Below are 20,567 nucleotides of genomic sequence, written 5' to 3' on the forward strand. Positions count from 1 at the left end.
TTAGCTCAAAGTCTTCTTCAAAGTGACAATCCACCAGTACCCATAATCACTTGGGTAGAAAGCCATCATAAAACATATTCTCTGGGAAGTTGCTACGTTCAGTATTTTACATGACAGCTGCCCTGGTATTTTATGTCATAACATGTCCTTAGCCATAAAATATTGCCATTTTCAAATACTTCTGTGCATCAAATCAGAATGTGTGGAGTGTTTCTGCAAGACTGCACCCTTAAAGCTTTGATCCTGCAAAAGCTTGACTTTGATGACACTTGAATGTGGCTATTACTCATGTTTCTAAGGTTAAGCATATTCATGTCCACCAGATCACTCCTCAGCTCCTGAGCATCTTGAATCAGGAGCATTGCCTAGAGATGAGCATACCCCTAGGAATAAATTTTCATTTATGTGCTTCCATGCACAGTGCATAAAGAACCAATGATGTATGTATTTCTTTTCATTCAATGGAAGTAAATCCATCCTGTGTCCTCAGCCAGACCAGTTTATCACCAGTACATCACAGCCAAATGAGTCACAAGTCAGCTAAGGCCAGGACTGCTCCTCAGGCCTCACCTCTGTGTCCTGTGCTGGTTTCTACCCACAGGAAGCAGAGCCTTTACCAGCACTTTATGAGGACTGCCTTAGAGGAGGAGATGATTACAAGTTCAGATCTATGTGTTTCATTTATTTTGAGCAAATTCTGTCCCATTTTTATAGGTTCATGCTGGGATGGAGCTCAAACAGGGAGGTTTGAATTAAACTAGTGTGGCAGCAGCCAACCCAATGAGTACAAGGCTTGAAAGGACCAGGGTTGTAAAAAATATTAGTCACATATCATTATTAAATAGTGTTTCAGAAGAGCACACCTTGAGTTCATTCTTGCTAATTCAGCAAAACAGAAGAATAGCTGCAGTTTGTTATTCTTCACATGGGCATTTACCATTTCTGAGCAACAGTAAAACAGGAGAGGATTGGGACTGCAGCACATGAGCAGCAGAGCAAGAAATACCCAGGTTCAAACAATCCCAGCATTTTCATTCACACAAGAAATATTTCTGTCTACCCAAAACCACCGTTGAAATCAGCAGACAGGATCACAAAAATAAAGTTATGCAACTGGGCTCTTTGTTTCGGAGACAAAAAGCCTCACACCATGACCTGCAGTACAGCACTGGACATACACACACATGCAGACACAGTCCTGCAATGCCAGTTTTATGGACAATGCCAGCTCTGCACCTGCCTTGCAGCTAGAGAGCAGGACCAGGGGCTTCAAAGAAAGATTTTGCATTTTGCACACACACACACACAGAGGAATAACAAAGGTATGGCTCAGAAATAACCCTCTGAGCTCTCAGGGCAGAGCTAATTCATGCCAAGGCTCTGTAGCCTGAGTCACCCCATCAGTGCTGCCGTGGGAGGGATGACACACTCTGGGAAGGCCTCATCCCATTCCAAAATCGCTTCAGCTTCCCTGCCACCAGAAACATCCCTGCTGTTGCCCCCCACAGCCACGAGCATCCTCCCCTCCATCCCTCACCCCAGACAGGTCCCCCAGCCGCGGCGCTGCCGGTGCCCTGCAATCAGCAGATATCCATGGCAACGGCTCCCAAGCGCCAGGAGGAGACAGCTGAGCTGGATTGAAAACCTCCCTTCTGCTCCTGCCTCCATCACGTGCGGCGAATGGGCAGGCCAGCGCTTTCCCTGCTCCCCCAGGTGAGGAATGCCTTCCTGCCTCCCTTTGTTTCCCTCTCTCAGGCCATCCCTCCCTGCCCGCACCGCTCACCGGGACACCCTCGCATCGCCGCCCATGCTCGCTTAACCAAGACGCTGGCGCTCCTCTCTCACCCTCCCAAAATTAGCGCTCAGAGGGCGAGCCTGGCAAATTGCTGACAAATACAGAGCCTCGGGCCATGCCAAGGTTTTGTTGCCCTGCCCACAGAAACCAGGCAGCCACGTAATAAATATGCTCTTATAACACAATTAAATTGGGGCAATCAAATAACTGTTATCATTATAAAGCGTTTGTTGGTGCCGCAGATATTTGGGCAAGATAACAGACTGCACACGGCTCTGCGTCTCCTTGCCAGTGGATCCCAGGAACTGATTTGCATGCCATGGCCCCGTGGCTTGGCAGCTGAGCCTTGGGAGGATTTGCAGAAACCTGTGGGCTGTGGGCTGCTCAGGGAGCACACGCAGACACAGCCCTTCCACTGACTTCTGCTGATCCGAGGTATCGACAGCCCTGGGCCAAGCCAGGCTGCCAAAAATTCTGAACTCTGTTTGGGGAGTGTTTCCATTCTCATTTGTAAGCTAATATTTTTGGATATCCAGCTAAGTCTGACTTGCAGTTTGGCTTTGTGATCCTTGAATGCAACATTTTTTTTCACTCTGTAGCACTTTTTGCCAGATCCTTGGAAAGAGGAAAGACAAAGGAATTTCATGGGCACAGCAGCAGCACAATCCCTTCCCACCTCTTTTGCAGCAGGTCAGAGGCTGATGCTAAACCTCTGCTGTGTCCAGGTTGTTTCTGAGTGTTGTATTACCCTAAAAGGAGGCTGAGAGACAGGCATCTTACCTTATTTTTAACACGGAGAGAGCACTGCCAAATGTTTCTGGTTCTGCATTCACAAGAATCTGCCTTCCCTTTGGCCGATGCCGACTGACCCCAGTACAGCTCTGCAGCCTTACAAAGGTCTTTCAGGATAAGTCACTGAATATACAGTCCATTAAAATGCCTTAGAATATACCTAAGAAACATCTGTGGTAAATATAAGTTTTAAGAAAAAAGCTGCAATTCATAACTATTTTAAATATCAAAAATTTGGGTTTTCCCCAAAAAACACAGACAATTAAGAGAATCTGCAACATGAAGAATCTCTTTATATCCTCTTTTTAAAACCCAAATTCTAATGATGTTAGAGGGTCTGTTGCTGTTAGCTGGGATGCCTCAATGGTTTGGGGCACAGACGTTTCAGGTGACTGATTGACCTAACTGACTAAGATGGCACCAACATGTTCTTCAGCTGCACTGTGAAAATAGCAGCCTTCAGCAACATCAGAAACCTCTGTTTTCCCTAGACAGATGCAGTGGATAGGCCACATATGTAGCATATTAATACATAGAGCTGATATATACAGGCTCTCTGTCTCATCTTTCTAAAAAGGTTATTAACTGTCTTTCTTACATCTAAGGGGAGAGATTGGCCAGAGCTGTCATATGTTCCTGTCAGATTTTTCATACCAGCACTGCAAATTAGGGCTTTGGGGAGTTAGCAAAAAATAAAGATAGGTGGTACAGTGCCAGGTGGAGAGAAATGTTGAATGTTGTATTTGCATAGGGCTGAACACGAAGAGGATCAGAGAGAATTCATTCCTGTTGCAGAGGGCTGGCTTGAGACCCATGAAATACCCTATTAACCCCTGATGGCTCCACAGTAGAGGTGGAGATAGATCCTTTGTAGAGACAAAATTCTCCCCTTAAAGAATAGCAGTCTGGCTTGGATGCCCACGGTGTTTCCAACTCTCTCCAAAAAATACACAAGGCAGTGTCAGAAAATAGCATCCCACAAAAGCCACAGGTATCACTAGAACCTGGAAAGGGAGATAAATATATCATAGCAATTTTCTCCAAGGCAGGAACAGCTATTACTGGCCAGGAACACAAGAGCTACAAAAGTGATTAATTTCTGCTGTAGAAGTCCAGTTACCAGAACCCTCTGCTTTGGTGCGATTTGTTCACTGCATATGTTTACAAAAACAATACCATCAGGTCTTATTCTTTCCTGTTGGTTATTTATTTATGATCTTGTACAAGCCACATCACAATATATGTCACAAGCCTGGGTATTTCAGAGGCTGCCCCAATGTACAATGCCTTCATGAAAGAGAGGGGGAGAAGGACCACACCTGCTCCAGCCTGTTCCCACACTAGAGTGAGGCATGCAGTGCTGTGGTCAAAAGAAGGACAAACAGGCTAAAAAACTGAGCAAATAGTAAATATAATCAACTGCCTGCATTTGAAGTTCCAAGTACAGAACTACCACAGGAGCGTTTATTTCCAGCCTCACCCAAGCTTCACTTTCTTTGTTTAGATGGTTCAGGGCAGCTGGAGGCAAAACCTCATTGTTTCATTGCTCCAAAAAGTCCCATGAACATCTCTGTCCCCACACATGCAAGAGAACACTAATAGTTATAATAGCAGCAGTGCAAGGCTCATGCAAAAGGCTTCAAGACCCATCCCTGCCGAGTGAAAAAAAAAAAAAAAGAAAAGGAATCCAAATACATAAGTGTAAACTACAAATAAGCATTATGAGGGTTTCCAGGATTTGAATGTTTTTCAAAAATCTACATCAGTGGAAGGCTTTGCTTACTAGGAGAGAGATAACAGGGTTAGTTCATGCAGTTAGCAAGTTGACTTTAACTATTTTACTCCCATTGTTTTGAAGATATTAATGTTTTCTTTAAAAAGAGCTTTCTCCATCCAGAACTGGGCTACTTTTGATTGGTTGTTCAGTGAGGTCACCATAATTCTTCTTTATGATGCCAGTCTGTCAGCAAATAATTGCCATGTCACAAATTCAACATCATAACTTTCTGGTGAGATGAAGCAAGAGGAAACAGGCAGTGGGGTTAAAAATACTTGGTGAAGCAAGCCTTTGAAAACAGCTTCTAAATGCCTTTGAAAATAGCCACAGAGGCTTGACAGAAAAAGAGAAAACCACCTGAAAGGTAAGCAGATGTAGGCAATGACACAAGTCAAAGTGGCCCCCAGTGTGAAAACTCTCCTACACGAGACAAATGAGAGCATTTGGGTCACAGAGCAGCCACGTCTGTGTGAAGGGTGGAACATATGGAAATTTTTGCTGTTAATTAGGGTGTGCCTATGGCAAGGCCACTGCAGTTGGACTTGCTTCAATTCAGAAATGTTCAGCTCAGCATAATGGTCTGGTTCAGAAAAGACATTCAGAAAAGAAAACCGAGGGTGGTGGGGTTTTTTCCCTCTTTCTGGTTTTTTCTTTTTTTCTCTTTTTTCTTTTTTTACAAATACCAGAGCAGACTATGCAGAAATCAGGAAGAATAACAGTACAAGGAATGGAAGGATGCCCAGAGTCTGAGCTGGGAGGGTGATGTCCCAGGTGAGACATCCTGTTTTGGGATGCCAGCTAGGACAGAGGTCCCATGCCTTTCCATTCTGCTTAGGGTCACTTTCTGCCCTTCAAAAAATGTGGATAGTGATGTTTTATGGCCTCTGTAAAGTTCACTGGGTTGGGATGAAGGGGATCTGGACTTTGTTCTTGTCACTTCCATCATTGGTTGAGTGATGCTGGGCCAGTTCCTTTGCTCTACCCTGGGTTTCTCAGCTCAATCAGGGCTAACAATACCGACCTCCTCTATAAAGAGCTTTAGAGTCCAAAAAAATCTGGATGTTATTACGATGATTGGCAATCCCATCATGAGAGTGGGATTAATTTTTTCAAATTCAGATGTTTAAAATATTTTAACTCCTTCCTAACAACCCCAAGATAATTCTACAGTCGCTTTAGAAATCAACATTCTCTTTGGTGTTTGTACACAATATTTATGAGACTTGATGTAATCATCAAACATAAATGCAGTCCAGAATATGACCTACATTTAGACTCACCTTTTGAAGGAACCATTGAATGCTCAGGAATTGAAATGTTAACCAATAAAGAGAAACACAAATAAATGTGTAATGGATCCAGCTTTTCCAGACTTATTTTCATTATCAATGATTTACTAAAGAGAAGTCTTATTTGTGATTCTTAAATAAATCAAAGCCATCCATATATCTGATAAGGTGATGGCTGTTTCTCTGGCGAAATGGGATTTTTTGTCACTTTTCTCTTCTTTGAGTTGAACCTCAACAAAAATTCAAATGCAGGACTAATGGTGACATAGAATTCTTTAGATAACCAAAGTCATGGACTTTGGATAAGGTCTGTGGTGAACTACAGCATCATGTGCTCACTGGGCCTCACACAAGTATGAACCTGTGTTTCAGATGACCATCCTTGTCACAGCACCCATGATGTATCTCATGGGCCTGACACAGCAGGACACTCCCGTGACCAGGGGAAAACCTCGAGTTTATTTAATATACTCCCTCCATGCTAATAAAGAACTGTGGAACTGATAGAGGATTTTAAATAAGCCTTTAAAATGATACTCTCTCACCTGGGCATGAATAGGTCCAAATTAGCATTTTGAATGAGATAAATTGCTGCAGATCCAAGCAGGTAATCAATCACACTTATCTAGGCTTTTCCAGGGGTAGAGAGGGTGAATGAAACTGCAGTATTGAAAAGAAAAAGGACACAATACACCAGCCATGCTTCCTGCCCACTCCAGAATAAAGACAAGGAGATTTTAGCAAGTCCCTACTACAAGGGGATTCCCCTTTTTGTGAGTAAACTTTGTAAAAAAATAAAACACATGCCTTTCATTTCTTCTGCACAATCTGAGAAATGGAGCAAGCAAGACCAGCCAGTTGCATTCCAGACTCCATTCTTATGGTCTGTTTCCCTTTGACATTTCCTGCTACCCATTTTCTGTTCCAACAGCACGTACTCCCTAGTTTGTTTGACAGCCTCTGCTGCCCTGCACATAGAGCTGGTGATTACATCAGGTTCATTGAGGTTCAAGAGTAACTCAGATGGGAAAGAGAGCCCTCATTTAGCTCCACAGTAATCTTGTAAATGCTGCGCAAAGGTGCCTCTAATTTCCTGAAGGACACATTGACCCACAGACACAGGGGTACACCATGATTTTTCATCATTGTTTCAGGGGTTGAGAACTTCTGAGGGGGTTTTTTCGTTGTTTTTGTTGTGTTGTGGTTGTTTTTTTCTGGAACAATTAAACAATGGAAATCTACATCACATGAGATCTTCCAAATATAGCCTGTACTGATGAGAAGAGATATATTTATCTCCCTTTGTACTTTCTTGACCACCATAGATACAAAGAGTAGAGGTTATTAAGTCTGATGTCCCAGCTGATATCCCTTTCTATACTGCAATTGAATACACAGAGTTGAATTTATTGACTAGGCTTACATCACTGAACACAGGTGTCCAGAAAAAGATTCCTTCAGTGAACTGGGGGAAGAGACAGAACTGAAGAAAAACACATTTTGATCTTTCTTTAATTAAGAACTTGAAAATAAATTTTGAAAATTTACAGCAGCAACAAGATGTTTTCTAGTGTGTAGGTATTTGCAGTCCACTGTGTCAGAAAGTTGTGAAATTATTCATGGGCTTTTTCTCTGAGATAAGTCAGTCAAGAAAGATAATATCTTCTCACAGCTACTTTCTCCTAGGCTTGAGATAGCCTCTGATGTTGACTGGCTTACTCATATGGCTAGAAAGATCAAATAGAAGACAAATGTTGGATGCTTCATTCAGATAACCAACCATTTTTTGGCTTATTTGAAATACACAGATAATAGCTGAAAATTTCCCAAAATATACACACAACCTCTCAATAATTTCAAGAGTTGTTCTTGTCATACATGGGAACACTGTCTACAGTGAGACAACATTATTCCCTATTTATGTTCATTGCCACCCTTACAGAGGACTCTATTTATTTATTTGTTTCCACAGAAATTTAATGATGCTCATTCTCTCTTGACTGTTTTCACCTCTGTTTTTCCACTCAGTACGTGAAGGACAGCAATCTTTCCAGAGCTGCTTCTGTTGCAATCACTGTTGTTATGTTGCAAGCAACAAATTTCATATTTTCTGCTACTCTCCCTTCAAGTTAGGTCACATTTGAAGCAGTAGTTAGGATTCTATTTCGCTGATAGCAATGTCCAAGTAGAATATAGTTTATTTGAAAACACTACATATACTTGTTCAGTCAAGGAGTACAAAACTGCATTTTTAGATTCAGCTGAGCTGCACATTGCTTAGGGGATAAGTCTTTACCTTCTAGTATGACTAATACCAGAATTTGGCTTTCCTTGGCCAAATTCCAGAGGGACTTCTTTAAAAATCTAGAAATGAACACTTAACTGACTTAAGTCAGAAGGAAAAATACTTGTTAAAAAAATGGGTTTTGATTTAATCACATTTCAGAACTGACTTTGATGCTCTGGAAAATCCAGGAGGCAGTGCAAACACCTGCATCCTGAGGCCAGTGTTAGCAGTAGCTTTACCACTCCTTAAACTGTGCTCCTTGAGCAGTTTTGCAGCTAGAGCAAAACAAGGCAGCATTTATAAAACTTCAGCTGGCCTTCTACTTTGAGGCTTAGAGACAACTCTTGGGGCTTCTGGGGCAAGAATCCCCAACCCAAGTTAATTCAGAGGATGGATGAAGAAATGCAGATGAGTTATCCGAAAATGCAGTTCAGTATCTATCGTTGTCACTGTCTGCAGTTAATACATGTGACAAACACCACAAGAAGTGCCCATACATTATTCAAACAGTCCATCCTACTGAGAAGTTCAATAAGTCCAAGTGCCGAGTCCTGCACTTTGGCCACAATAACCCCCTGCAATGTGATAGGCTGGGGATGGTGTGGCTGGACAGTGCTCAGGTGGAAAGGGACCTGGGGGTGCTGGTTGACAGTCGGCTGAACATGAGCCAACAGTGTGCCCAGGTAGCCAAGAAGGCCAATGGCATCCTGGCCAGTATCAGGAATAGTGTGGCCAGCAGGAGCAGGGAGGTCATTCTTCCCCTGTACTCGGCACTGGTGAGGCCACACCTTGAGTATTGTGTCCAATTCTGGGCCCCTCAGTTTAGGAGGGACATTGAGATGCTTGAATGTGTCCAAAGGGGAGCAACAAGGCTTGTGAGGGGCTTGGAACACAAACTGTATGAGGAGTGACTGAGAGAGCTGGGATTGTTTAGCCTGGAGAAAAGGAGACTCAGAGGTGACCTTATCACTCTCTTCAACTTCCTGAAGGGTGGCTGTGGTGAGCTGGGGTCAGTCTCTTTCTCCGGGCAACAACAGACAGAACAAGAGGACACAGTCTCAAGCTGTGTCAAGGGAGATACAGGCTAGAATTAAGGAGGAAGTTTTTCACAGAAAGAGTGATCAAATACTGGAATCATCTGCCCAGGGAGGTGGTGGAGTCACCATCCCTGGATGTGTTCAAAAAAAGACTGGAGGTGGCACTTAGTGCCATGACCTAGTTGTGCTGTTAGAACATGGGTTGGACTCAATGATCTTAAAGGTCCCTTCCAACCTAGAAATTCTGTGATTCTGTGAAATAGGCAGCTGTGGTAAAGGGATGCCTTGTGGTAAAGGGACAAGAACTCTACATTGGATGGCATTCAAAGCAAAAGGAACACAGGAATCACTCTACACAAGCTTTGTTTTTAAGTGAGAAATACCACAACTGTAAACAGAGGGCCTGGATAGCAGGTGTGATCTACAAATGACTGCTCTGACCATCTCTTTTCCTTTCCCACAGCAGACCAAACAACATCTGAAGGCAGCCTTGCAGCAACTCATGGCAGACATCTCCACCTCACTCTGCCATTTGGAGCGTGTTGCCATTCTCTCTCCACAGGCTGCCCTCATGTCTGGTCTCTGTCCCAAGCCCACAGATACTCATCTCTGGGCTATGAAAGCAGCTGCAAACCTGGATATACAGAGCAGGTGGCAAATCCTTGATCCATGCCAAGGATCAAGGGCTGAAGGGATTCTGTTGTGAAGGTGGTTTAGACCTTACCTGCATTCACAGACACAGAAGGGGCTATACAGCTCACAGGATTTAATAAAACCTGCTGTGCTAAATCCAGAGATGCAAAATGCAGGCTTTGGAACCATGGCAGAGATCTCAACAGAGTAACCAGAATAGGAAAATGTGAAAGTGTATATATGATGGAGATTGAAAATGGGTGCAGGCAGCTGCCCATCACATGGCACAGGAGTACACAGTGTATTGGGCAATGGTCACAGAGGTACAGGGGGTTATTCTGCTCTCACCCTCTCTTCTAGACAATCCCTACTAGGTGGCTACATCCCATTTACTACTAGGTTTCCCCAAAACAACTGGAAGAGCCAAGGATCACATCTTAGCATAGCAAGTAAAATCTACTACTTTTCTGAGAAAAAAAAAATCTCATTAAAGACACGACTCCCCATATAAAGAACAGCAACATCGAAAGTGCCACACATCTCCCCACCTGAAAGGGAAAACTGAGAAGCCCTCCCAGGTTCCCTTGCCTAAGGAACAAAAAGTTGCCTCTGCCCCAAAACAGGAGCCAGGGCTGACAATCTCTAATAGGTCAAATCAGAAAGACATGCTTGTTGCTTGCACGTTGGTCGGTTCACCAGAATAATTTATGTTGTTCAGGTAGTTCCTGAGCAACAGCAACAATATTCACTGCTTACTGAGAGACTAAGAGAGACTGAGAGACTGAGATTAATTTTTTACTGAGAGACTAAGTCTGTAAAGGGAGTAATTTTCCCCATGAAATATGTAAGCAGTGGAAGGAGCAGAGATGGGACTGGTCGGTTTTTGCATATCAGATATATTTTTTGCTTTGCTGTGGTGACAAATCTTCAAGGGAGAGTTGAAATGTGGGGTGTGACTCAGTTTACCCATCCATATGTGTCAAAGGTCCAGCACAGTACCTGTTTGAAATGAGCTGCTTCCTGCCACAGAGGACTGTGTTCCCTGTGCCAGGGGATGGAGTCAGTACCATAACCACCTTATTTCCCCCTCTTTCACTTTTATCAGCTCATAAATTCTAAGCATACGTGAACACAGACAACAGGCTTCAAAAACAAGGGGGAAAGATGTGTTTTCCCAGGGCTAGGTGGCTCAAAGGATTATACAGCTATAAAGATCTACTCACAAGGGGATTCACATAAGAAGACACGTGGGATATAAATGGTGGGAATAAAAAAATCAAGGCAGCTCACAAGGCTAAGAAAAAACGAAAACATTCAAAAACGTAAAAATCCCCAAACCTGACACATTTCAGGATTTTCACTAGTAACTGCTGAAGCTGTGAGAAGACAAAGATCATTGAGCTGAAATATTGGTAGTAGTTTTTTCACAAGGGAATGAAAGGTCACAATGACGTCTTCTCTCCAAGATGTAGTTTCCTAATTTTCTCCCCAATACCAGGAATGAATTCACTGAGAAAGCTGTGCCCTTGTGGAAGGCATGAAATCTTCTGCTTAATATTTACATCTTTACTGAGTGGTAATATGGAAAACAGGTTCAGGGAGTCTGCAGAAGCAGGCAGCTTGGGGAATACTCTGGCTTGGTCTGAGGCTCTGCAGAGGCAGACAGCCATCTACTGCCAACAAACGAAATAGAAAGCAGCCCCACAGGCTTCCTGAGAGCTGCATTTACAGAAAACCATGCCTCACAGGAAACAGCTTTGCTTGGCACATCAAGCTATCCATGCTCGCCAGCATCAGGACAAACCTGTCTCAGGAAATGTAATATTTTCTTCTCCCACTGACATGTTCGTGCTGCATCTAGGGGAAAAAAATCAGGAGCAGATGATGGAATGGAAGCCTTTTTCATACAGATATGCTGCAGGTTTTTGGATTCCATTTGTGGAAAATCCCTTCTCCCCCTCTCTCCACCCACCTCAACATGCAGAGTCAGATTCACAATGAATCCTCACAGACTGAAATGCTCTGAGCTCTGACAAGGGAGGGCAGCGAATGGAGGCCAGCAGAGCAAATTGGAGCCCTGGGAGCACACTGCAGGTAGCTGAGTATCAGATTATCCAGGCTCCACAGACTACAGCTTCCACCTGGAAGGCAGGGAAACAAAAGCCTCCCTTTGTGTCCCAGGGTTTTGCAGGAATTAAACACAGCTCCTCTTTGTGGTGGACCCAGACTCTCACAAGGAACAGGGAGCAGCCAGTAAACTCCCAGGCTGTCCTCAGGGAATGGACTATTTTAAGCCTGCTTGCAAACATCTCCCTGCATATGTGCTGTATTTTCACGGAAGAATAATTTAATCTTCATTGCCATCATTAATTTTTGACAGAGAGCACCATATGACATCCTGTTTACAGCCCACTAAATCTCCATTATGAAGCCATGCTTACAGAAAGAAGAACAATCTGAAGAGCTGTGTTAACTTTTATGATTATATTCCAGCCCTGAAATACAGAAACATGATTGAAGTTACACACACACATACAAGAAAAAAAAAATTTAAAATAAATTTTATTTTTGCTATGCTGTTTTCAGGATCCAGAGGAAAAGCTTGTTGTTTAAATAACCAGTACTAATAGAACAGATACCTTTAAAAAGATCTGCATAACATATTGGAATTCATCCGTATGCAATATTTACCTTGTTGTTTCCAGCTGTGTTGAACAGCACAGGTAAGTTCTGCTATTCAGAGAAATTTCTTGACAGCAGGAGAGATTTAACCCTGGTGAGCAGGATTTTGTTAATACATTTTGTACTTGCATCCTTCCATTTGGAAATCTAAGAGTTTTGGTGAGATCTGTTACTTTTCACCTGTAGTGTAAAACCACTCAGAACTAAAAACCACCATTGGCAGGGAGAACTGAGGAGAGCCAAGAGCTCCAGAAGGCCTCTGACAGAGAGACCCCTGTCACAACCACCAAGGTTCTGAGAGGGACTCCCAAAACCACAAAGAGTTCAGCATGGCACAATTGCACCAGTTCAACAACAGGGAAATCCCATAGTTTAGGCCTAGATTTATCCAACTGAGTTAGGCACACCCAATTAATTGAACACTTCTTCAAAAGTCAGTGAAACAAGAGAGATCCCTCCAGGGAGTAATTCTAGTCTTAGACTAAACCACTTGAAAGATAACATAAAGCCAAGATTAACCTCTGGAGCTCTCCCACTTTTCCCCTCCTGCAGAGAGTGCATAGAAATACTCAAATAAATGCCTGCACAGTGTGGGGTAAATATGGACAAAACCTGTCCTCTAACCCACCTCCTTTGAGATGAGACTTTCACTTTGCAGCAGTGAAGGACATCCAAGACACAGCCAAGATTTCTAGTCCTGCCTAAGTATTTCAGGTGAGACTATTCTCTTCCACTATCTACTTTAATAAGCATATATTCTATTAAGCATTTTATGAAGCATATATTTAATACAGTACTTCCCTTTCAGTCCTGCTCTTGGCAGCAATCATTCTTCACATACACCCAATCTCCTTTGGATTTAAGAAAGTCGAGTCATGGCTTAATACTCTAAAATGATTTCCCATTAACATTAACTCCCAGTCATCAGTTTCTAAGGAAAACCTCAGTGGCAGTATTGAAGCAACAGCTCATGACCACACAGGGCAAACCCCAGGTTGTGTGGGTAACTCCAGTCAGCAGAAGTCCCTGGAAAGTATTTATCTGGAAATCAAGGTGATAAAAATTAGACACTACAGCCAGCAGCCCTGTGGTTAATTTAATCTTCACAGATTAACCAAAAATTTCTATAACATTTTATTTATTGTGTGTATTGTACAAATTTACAAATGTACAAAGCCTGGGGTTTGGATTCATTAGTCTTTTCAGCCTCCAAAAACCTTGCAGCAAGTACATGTAACTCTTTTTGTTAGAGGAATGAATAAATTTCTGGGGATATTTTTTTGTTTTGTTGGGTTTTTGTTTTGTTTTGGAGTTTTTCATTATTATTGGTTTGTTTTTTGGTTTTGGCATTATTTTTCTATTTGGGTGATAGAGAAAAATAAAATAACAACAGTTTTGACTGATTCCTATCAAGTTCTTTCACAATCAAGGGTTTTACAAAAAGAATATGAGATGTTCTTATCACCATCATGAAGTACTCCCTAGTGCAAGACTACTGACAGCTGTCAGATATGACCATATTTTTAATTCTTTTTTTTCTTCCCTTTTCATTTATTTTTATCAGTAGTACAGTCTGTTGAACTCCACACTCCAGTAAGGGCACTGCACAGCCTTCAACTGGGAAACACTGGTGTCCTGTTTGATACATCTTCCACAACCCTCGTGTATGCCCCCTCAATTCTGTTTCTTGCCTTCCCCACCCATTTTCTTAAAGAAAGGCTGTTCTCCTCTCTCAAAGCTTAATGCTCCCAGCTGCCTCCTGCCTGTTTCCCATACTGATAAGTGCCCTCCCCAAGGCTCCTCCCTGAGCCCTCAGTACCTATGCTCCTTTTCCTTAGAGCCACATTCCTGCTTCCCAGCCCTATCTCAGCCATCACCAGAGGGCTGCAAAGAGCTGATGAAAGAGCAGAGGAAAGCTGAGGAGTGTTCCTCAAGCCCTAAAGAGCCTCCTTTGCCTTTGCTGCCCATACTCCTCCATGGAGCTTGCTCTGCTGCTGCTCCACCAGCACCCACACCTGCCCCTTCACTTCAGGTTGCAGGGCAGCAGCAGAAGGAGCGCGGGCTAGGAGGCAGACAGGGAGGGCACATCGACAGGGGCTTGTTTTCTCTGAAGTTTGCATCACATCTCAGTTGCCTGCTCATCTCTGTCAGCCTGATGCCCTGCTCCTCTATCTCTCCCTGCCACAGCTGTGGTGAACCTTGCCCTCTGTGAGCTACCTGGCTTCCTGCTGCCTTACCCTCCAGCATGCAGAGTGCAGAGAAAATAAAGCTTTTAGTGCAGGTTGTGGTCAGAAACGAATTGAGTGAAACAGTTACTTTTACTGACATTTCTTTATTCCCATGGCTGCTAGGGGCAGTACTGAATAAGGGGGTAGGACTGGTGATCACATCAGCTCTGCACTGTGGTTAAAGGGCTGCAAACCCTGCTGAGAAACTGGTGATCTTCTTTTTCCCCCATCTACATCTAATGCATTTCTATCTAATTGCTCTGACATTTACCTCGTGGAGATCAGATGTAGGATTTGGAGGAGAGAATATGTTTCAATGAATGTAACAATTAGATTATGTAAATGAGAAGAGTGCTTAAATTCTTAGGAAGCAGACTTTGCAGAAAGCTCAACATCCCAAACCTTTGCAAGCTCAGTTAATCCTACATGGTTTAATAGCCATGACTATGTGTGGCTTTTCATGTGAAGGCAAAGGGAGTAATAAAAGCTTCTGTAAAAGGATGACTAAAGGAAGCTACTCTCAGTACACAGGATTTATTGGCCCTGCAAAACCAAAGAAATATGCTACACATCCTTGATTCCTCTGCAATGAAATTATATTTATCATTTACATGCACAGACCAATGTATATTCTGACATTAAAGAAAAAATAAAAGTTCAACAATCAGACCATGAGGGTGGTGTTACTTTTGGAGGGTTATGAAAAAGCTAATGCCAAGGAGGTTGTGTGTTCTAACTGCCTGACTTGGCATTTGGATTTTTGCTGAAAACAAGAGTTCCTCTTCACCTGCAGGTCAGAGGCCAAGCTAAAGAGATGCAGGGATTTTGTGCCCTGGATCTTTGTTCAGAAGCTCACCTCTTCCTTTTCATGACTTCAGAAGATTTAAGCGAACTTACTGAACTTGCTCTTTGGGAAGAGTAAAATGTTTTACCCACTTCAGTGTTACAGTGACTTTGTGTTTGTGGCAAAACTTGTTTCCTGTGGGAAAGGAACCCTGTTTGTGGGGAGCAGTGATTGTGGGTGCCATCAGTAGTGTGCTTTAGGGCTACAAAGGGTTTTGTTGGTAGATGCTGTCTCCTCCCTACATCCTTACTGTGAAAGGGCAGTAAGCATTATATCTTGACATGATTACAGCTTGGAGAGGGTTGCTGGCAGAGCTCTAGCAAGATATCCCAACCCAATTTGTGACTCCAGACCTTATGGGGACAGGAACATCCAGCAGGCAAAGAAAAGTGGCATGGGTTTCTCCTCACATGCCTAATGCAGTCCCAGCCCTTGTCCTCTCCTGCAGTATATGTTCCCTCCTTCTCCTCTGTTTCTCCTTTTCCTTCCCTGCCTCTGGGCCATTACACTTTTAGCTGTGTTTGAAGTGGTTTGCTGCTGTGCACACACTACAGATGGTGATAGAGCACACATTTGTTTTATGGCAGATACATGGAAGCAGGCCCTAAACTCCAGTTTAGGGAGAGCTCTACCTACCTGAGGCAGCAGCAGAAGCAAATCCTTCTCCTTCACCTTTCCCTGCAGCCCCAGGCAGCAGCAAATCCTCCTTCACCTTTCACTCCAGCTCCAGGCAAACTTTTATTGCTATGCATTTTCCTATTGCACACAGGACGGACTACAGTTTATTTCTGTGTTCAGAGGTTTACACTGAGACTTTCTTCAGACTCCCCTGAGATGAGGGGAAAGAAAAGGAAGAAAATAAAAATAATACTAAACCACCCTCCCCCCCAAAACTACTAGTTTGGGTGACATGGCAGTTGAAGAGCAGCACTTTTGGCATGTGTGGAGAGACAGTGACTGCATCACACTTCCCTCTTCTCATTTTCCTGCCCTCCCCAACGTGGTGACTAGAGATACCAACTTTGGAGTCTGGGAGCAAGAATGAGCTGGAAAGTCCTGTCAGGACTGAAGCTCACACAGGGGAGGGAGCACACTCAAAGGGGCAGAGGATCTGCTGCAGCCTCCATAGCCTGAGGGTTCGTGGTTTGCTGAATAGCATGCTCATTATCATTTCCCTCAAAGCATCTCATAAACTGGGGGGGTAGGGGATGGGAGGGTCAGTACTTGAGATCCTTTGAGGGTTCAGTCCTGCTCATTATTTGAATCTCTTAAGCATAAGAAAAAACAAAGAGGCTGTGGAAGCTGTCCGTGTTACATTTCCATGCTGGAATTTTTTCCAAGATGCATTTTTGACCAGAAATCACACTTTTTGTTTCCTTAACAATTGTGCTAACCATTAAGCTATTATACAGAGGGCCTGAAAAGAGGTGCTGCACCTATACTTTTCTTGCTGGTATTTACAGTGGAGGGGGGGAGAAGGAAGGAGTAAATATTTTAGGACTCATCATAGACAGAATAAGGTGGACATCAAAATTAGATGAGTTTAGATTTACTCTTTGGAGGTGTCTCTAAAAAGTCACTGTTGCCCAGAAAGATTGATGAAGGTTAAATCAAATCATCCCACCTCTACAGGCACTCACAATACAGTTGTACATCTGCCTAAACTGACCATAATTACTCTGGGCTGATGCTGCTCTTCCCATCTCTTTGATTTAATGGTAAATTTTTGGGACAGTGTGCATCTTTTGCCATCTTATGAGATTTGTGTTGTAGCATCTCTCTAGGCTCTGTTACATCACAAATAAATATAGTTCCTGAATGAAGGGTTCTTCTCCTAGCAGCTTTGCACCATTTGAGTGCTTTGACTCTCTAGGATGCCATGATCATTTCAGGTGGTGCTAGGAAAAAGATGTACTTTTTGTAAGGGGTAAGTAGGACAAATATCAAGAGGCCAGAATTCCTCAAAAACTGACATGGTATCATGACCTTTGGTATAAACAAGCTGCTATAAAAGGATAAGTGTTTGTCACATCTCCTTTATGATTTCCTACCTTAATTCCATTTCTTCCTGCCCTCCCACACACAACCACTTTACACATCTCCAGCCCCCTCAGCTGAAGTTTCCTCCAGGGCTGTTTAACTACATCAGGCTGGTTTCCACTGAGAGACAGCTAGAAATAAAAAACCCCACACCTTCATTTACTAGGGGTGTTACCAAGATCCAAACCCTGGACCTTTTAATGAAACATCCTCCAGCATTGCTTATGCACAATTTCTGCAGGAGCATGCAAACTAACCCCAAGGAACAGCCAGACAAGGCTCTCTGCCTCTTCACAAAAGATAGAAAGCAGTGTTACTGTCCATTGAGATGATGGAAATACAATTTTTAGGAAAACACAAGAGCTTAGATGCTGTGTTTTTCCAGCAGGTTGAGGTTGGTAAGAACATCAACCACAAGTCAAGGAAATGGTCAAAAGTGTCACTCTTTGTGAAGAATGCAAACAGGACTACGGTGGCTACTCATATGGGGGGCAGCTGGCCCAAAGGGAAAAAAAGATCCTGTCCTCCTGCCCAGGATATAAACTACTAAAAACAGTGATGCCACTGTGAGCTCAGCATTCCTCATTTCCCTTTCCATTTAGACTTGGAATGATATAGCTTTTGCTTGTCTAGGGCAAAACATGATAAAATTATGTTTTTTCAAAGAACTGCTGCCTTTCCTCCTTCCACAACATGCAATTCCAAAAGACAGTGCAAAAATATCAATTTCAGCCTATCAAAGCCCTCAGAAGTTTTCAGGATCACCACAACAAGAGCGGAAAGGTCACACACTTTGGTCAGGATGATGGCTTGGCAATACATCCAGCCTCAATAGCTGGTTTGCTGCTGTGCACACACTGTGGATGGTGACATCCACAGTGCTCAGCAGGCAAAGGGCTGCAGGGAATCACTGCTCCCAGAACTGTGTAACCCCATGGCTGCCACCAGGACCCCAGGCTATGCAGTAGGGAGGCATACTGGTCACTGAATTTTTAACATACTCTCTCCCGCTCCAAAGCCTTAAGCATTGCTGAAGTTAATGCTGTTCCTAATTATATCTTAAATAAACATGTGACATCAAAAAATTACTCTATAGATTCTCCCTCATCTATATTTACTCAGGCATAATAGCAGCTGCCTACACAATTTTTGTCTTGCTAATGCACAGCAATAATCATAGAACCACCCACAGCCCATCTATTTTGGTAGAGTGCAGAAATAGACATTAAACCTATAAATGTCAGAACATGCCTTCGTTTCAGATGTTAGTATTATTTAAATGAGCACTTGAATGATGTTTCCACAACGTGATAGCTTTTCAAATGATGGTATATTGCACATGAAGTGCACTGGCCCTGCTTTAAGCACCTTCAACCTATTAGGCCCATCTATAATTTGGTGCTTTTAGAAAAGCAAACGCATCATAGAAGAGCTGTGATCTTTTTTGCTTGTGCCCAGCGGTCCCCAGGGAATTGCTGATGCCATAATTACCTGAGCATGGCTTGAACATGGGGCTCTGGCTGGGAGGTAAACATGACCTGGGCTTGGTGTCCAGATGCATTTGGGAACAGCTGTGCCTGGGTGGTTGGAGCATCACATTATCTGAACATGTCCTCACATTTCAGGGTGAGCACAGTGCTCACTATGAAAGCAATACCACTGGAGGCAAAATGTGGTAACTGGAAAATGGAAACAGCAAATCACGTTTTCTCTGTAGATCTAGGAAAATTAGGAGCAAATCCCCCACCTTCCTTCTGATCACTAAAACCAGTAAAATTAATTAAAAGAAAATCAGGAAAAATAACTGATTAGCCAAGATTTAGTAAACATGGGGAAGCTTATTGGAAGGAAGTCTTGTTTTAAAAAGACAAAAACAGGTTAAGTGTGAAATCAGACAGCAGTTGGACCAGATCAACTCGATGCTGCTTTCAAGAAACACAAATTCTGCTCAAACAGAACAGTGCAAAAGGAGGTACCTGGGATCAGATTACTGGGAACAATATATGCCTGTTTCAGGGTGAAGCACTTCCATAATTCTCTTACACAAGAGCGAAGATGAAACATTACAAGACATTCATTTCTGAGAAAGCCCTATATGTAATTTATTAGGTCCTCTCATTATAGAAACGTCTTTGACCACAAACATCACACTTTATTACAAACAGCATGCAAACAGAGCATCATGCTTCATCAGACAGAGGGCCAAGTTCATACTCCTCTCTAAAGTAAGAGCCACAGCAGCCACCCAACTGCCCGCACACACGGGCTGCACGTACAAAACCAACAGTGACACCTCGTGGGCAAGAGTCAAGCACAAATCTAATAACTGATTTCTTCCAGAACATCAACTTCGGGAGATTGATAGTTTAAAAAAAAAAAAAATGAAGGCATATCTTCTTTTGTAGCACTGAGAGGGGAAAAAACCCCACCCCTTACTGCAGAGGATAATGCAGACAGCCCAGCAGTTCCACATAGAGCTAGTCCTGTATCCTGCAGGAGCAGTACCAAAGGAGTCCTGACTGGCACTGGGGCCTGCCCACAGCAGCAGTTTGAATTAAAATCAGGTGTGCATTTCAAAGGACATCTCCCCCTCATCCTGCTTTCTGCAGTTTGGTTTGCATGCCAGTGCTGTCCCAGCATGTAACACTAAACTGGAAGACAACATTCAGGAGCACAGATGGCACGGGACAATTGGGCACACAGTGCACAGGCCAGGCTTGGCCTCACCTGCAGCAAGGAGCCCAAACATGCAGCATGGAGTGATGGCCAGCCTGCCCAGAGCCTCCACAGGCTGCTTCTGGGTGTTTGGCAAGCCAGGCTTTGGTGTCACTACGGTGTCACTATGGTGTCACTGTGGTTCTGGGCTCCAGCCAGCCTAGATCTGCACCTCACACTGTTCCCCAGGGTATCTCCACTCCCCATGTCTGCTGCTGGTATCAAACTAGGAGGAGCTGTGGGCTTCATCAAGGTAAAGGGACATCTGGATAGACCACAGAGCTGGGCAATCACTGACTGCATGAAATCTAACAAGAGCAAGTGCTATATTGTCTGCCTAGGATGGGGCAGTTCTGCTCATATGTACAAACTGGGGATGAGAGGCTGCCGAGCAGTCGTGCAGAAAGTGATCTACAGGTTTGCTGGCAGGTTCAATTTGAGCCAGCAG

This window comes from Serinus canaria, chromosome 1 (assembly GCF_022539315.1).
Source record: "Serinus canaria isolate serCan28SL12 chromosome 1, serCan2020, whole genome shotgun sequence".
NCBI lineage: Eukaryota > Metazoa > Chordata > Aves > Passeriformes > Fringillidae > Serinus > Serinus canaria.